The 3,553-nt window shown below is 39.9% G+C and overlaps 1 long non-coding RNA gene across 1 annotated transcript; it reads right to left on the bottom strand.

Moving 5' to 3' along the window:
- Positions 1–1,053: 1,053 nt before the first annotated feature.
- Positions 1,054–2,779, bottom strand: LOC129200096 (uncharacterized). Its single transcript, XR_008574803.1, has 3 exons — positions 2,707–2,779; positions 1,315–1,451; positions 1,054–1,168 (listed from the first exon to the last, which is right to left on the bottom strand). It is a non-coding gene; the product is annotated as an uncharacterized LOC129200096 (long non-coding RNA).
- Between the last annotated feature and the right edge of the window lie 774 nt (positions 2,780–3,553).

Below are 3,553 nucleotides of genomic sequence, written 5' to 3'. Positions count from 1 at the left end.
CTGCAGTTAGGTACTGGTGCAAGTCAATCTTAGAGAGAATTGCCGACAGGTCCATGGGCTGTTTAATAACTGCGTCATAATCAGGTACCTACAAATGAAATGTATGTGCTCAGAGATTTAACACAGTATCTACCAAAATTAATTCTTTTAATAAAGTCAAATAAAGGACTTAAAACCCCCAAATATTTATGGCACCTCCAAAGATGTGGAAATTAACCAGTTAGGTTCTTGAAAACAGAAGGGCTATTTCAACTGGCTTTGAAGAGACAGGCCTGAAGAGGGGAAAAAAAGCAGCAGGGAGGTCAGAAGCACGTGCGGGGCAGAGAAGGGAAGAGACACCCAGACTTACTCAATGAATTAAATGAGAGAGAGAGACATAAGAAGCGTATGGGTGGAAGAAGAAACCACACAGCCCTTAGGGTTGATCTTGTACTGAGGAGCCCCAGCTGAAACAGAGAACAGACTCAACCTTTATTTTAAAAACTGCTGCTTCTACTTCTGTTCTTACAGAAACTATTGACAGTCAGTCAAAGAGCTTTAGGCTTTATTAAAACAGTCCTATAGATGCTGTTTATAAAGAAAGAGACCTCTGCTCTTTTCACTGCTGTAACATGCCTACACATCGAGGCCTTTGCCTGAGCAAACTGTGTTGGCATTTGGTCTGACTGGCAGTTGGAGTAGATGGTCATCGTAGGGCCCTTCCAACTGAAATATTCTGAAGTTCTAAAAGACATTTTAGAAGGAACCTGGGGCTTTCACTGATTACTTAAAGAACAGACATTTGACAGCCTCAAGGAGTCAGCAAAGTAAAAGCAAAATTCATTGCTTGCTTGCTGAAAAATTGGAATAGTACAGTCCTAAAACAAAGACAAACCTTCATATAAAGAGCACACAGACACTGAGAAATACACACGCAGACAAATTATGAACAGAGACAGATAAAATGGTATTACAGATCAACACTAACTTACCTCCTCTGGGTCAACAGGCTTTGTAAATGCTCTGAAACGTCTGTCAATGGCAAGTCTATGAGTCACATCCCTTAAGAAAATCCTAAGTTCACGCAATGTGTCCTCCTCCTGCTCCTCCAGTTGGTTGATTTCTTCCTCAGTCAGCTGTTGAGGCTTAGGCGGTGGTGCTACAGGCAGCACTTCCAATGGCCGCCACGCTTAATTGAATCAGAAACTTTTAGTCAATTTACGGTACTCAAATACAAGCGTATGACAAATTATCGCTAGAAAATTACCACCAAAGCAAATAGTGTATAGCTATGAACTTACAGTTAGCAAAGTTTTATAAGTAGAATAGCCTCACCTGCACTGTTTTTTGATGCAGGAGCTTTAGCAGCTTGATTTACAATTAAGTCCTCAAAAAAACATTCTTCTTTCTTCCTCATTAGGCAACTGGATTTTGAAAACTTCTTCATAATCATCAATAAACAATTCTTTTATCTAAAGCATGAGGAGAAAAGATATTTCAGATATAAGGCCACACAAATTCATACTCTAGTCCAAAAAGATGAGTACCTTTCAAAATTAAACCGAATAATCACCTGAGTAAGACAAACTGTGAGAAGCTATCTGCTTGTCCTTCAAACTCTAGATCTTCCTAGGTTAGCACGGCAGATTAAAATATCTTCTCTAAGGAGCACCTCTAGATTTAAAGCTCAATGAAGGGACCGTGTGATACACTGATCAAGTGGGGACATTCACCACCTCCAGGACTGCTTATTTTCTATTTACCTGCCTTGCTGGTTTCAATCTCTATGGCATCTAGAGAGGGAACAGGCAGGGTTCAGCAGACAAATGCGGGCTTTTTGGTAAGGTGTTTGGGGGGTTTTTTTTGTTAAATTAATTTAAGTGAAGTGTCTGAGGCTGTATACTTCCAGGTTTTACTCCGTTTTTCAGTCTCTACTACCAAAAGTTATGGAAGGAATTTCAATACTTATTTTAGAAGGACTTCATTAACAGTATTAAAACTCCTCTAGAAAGTTAAGCCCTTTCAAAGCAGTTGATGACAAACACATCTAGGTAAGCCCCCCGCAGTAACTGAGACAAAATAATCAGGGCAGCATCTTCACATTTTGAATATCCTCCTTTAATGCACACTCTCAGATGTCTAGGAAGCTAAGCATGTACTCTTACTGAATTTTGTTAAGGAATACCACTAAAAATCCACTTCCAAGTTACTGAAACGAAGTTGGAACTCGGCTTTCTCATTTGTAAAGCTTTCACTTACATGAACAAAGAAATTGAAATTTTTATTAAAGAATTTAAAGATGAAATTCCGTTCCATCATTACAGTGTGACCACCGTACTTTTTCAGTAAAAATATCTTTCAATTTCAGTACAAATGTTTTCAGTAAAAATATTTTTTTCCCATTTCCATTTCAAGCACCATATATTCTTGACTAAGTACATACCTAACCATCCTGAAGTCACTGGATTTATTGTCTGAAGTAAATGGATACATCTGTCTAACAAGCATGAGTGTGTGAGAAGGGGGAAAAAGTTGGGTCAAAGTCAATCTCTTTACTCAGAAGACACTTTAGACAAACGCTTTCGGCATTGTGTTGTCTAAGCAAATTTTAAGAGACCTGGGTAGGGTGCCTGAGTAATAACAGTATGCATTTGCTTAAGTACTCCAATGCTTAAAGGATTTATAGCTGAACAAGAAATTGAATAAAAAAAGTAACGACAGAAATACCTCTGTTGGGAGATCTGCGTGACACACATCGGATGTTGCAAGCAGCAAAACTGGAGCAAATGCTGGAATGTTCTGCAGTAGTGTTGTAAAAGTAGCTTTCAGTGTAGCTCCAACAGCCTCCCACCACAAATGGATATGTGGGATATAAATGATACTTGGCGCTGTTCTTTGAGCTTCTCGCATCAACTGGTGAAATGAAAGCTTGGATAAGAAAACTAAACCATGTGCAATAGGCTAATAAATAACTACGTATCAGTCAAACTATCTTACGAAGTGGGAGTACATGAAGCCAAAACACAAAACCAAACCAACAAAAGAACAACTCCTTAACAATAAGGTAAAACGTTTACTTTGACTCAAATATAGACATTGCTACGCAGACAGACCTGAAGCTCTACCTGATTTCAAAACTACTCAGGTGTAAGGGAACTCCTAAAGCGCCTCACAACTTAGCTGGTGTAGTGGTGTGCCTGAAAACACAAGCCTAACCCTTCTTCAAGATGTATTAGTCTGGGTAAGTCACTACCCGACTGCAACTACACGACCGACTACACCATCTTCAATTCAGAGCGGGCACATAGCCAAGTCAGTCTGGAGAACAGTCTGAACAAACACAGACAGACCTATGTGAAAAGATGGGGGCTGATGCTGTAAGAGGAGCCTGGTTACAATTCAAAATTTCAAGTATGTTTTATAAGAGGTGACCAGTCTTCAGCCTGCCTGAACAGCTAAATCACGCACAGCCTCTCATTACCAAAGGATCCATCAGACCCGATTACACGCTTTGGATGGCCGCAAGCCGTTGCCTACAGATGGTACCTCGATCGCAGAAGAGAGCGTGCACCTA

This window comes from Grus americana, assembly GCF_028858705.1.
Source record: "Grus americana isolate bGruAme1 chromosome 27 unlocalized genomic scaffold, bGruAme1.mat SUPER_27_unloc_4, whole genome shotgun sequence".
Taxonomy (NCBI): Eukaryota; Metazoa; Chordata; class Aves; order Gruiformes; family Gruidae; genus Grus; species Grus americana.
The sequence above is the reverse complement of the archived record's forward strand: the minus strand, read 5'-3'. Positions and strand labels throughout refer to the sequence as shown.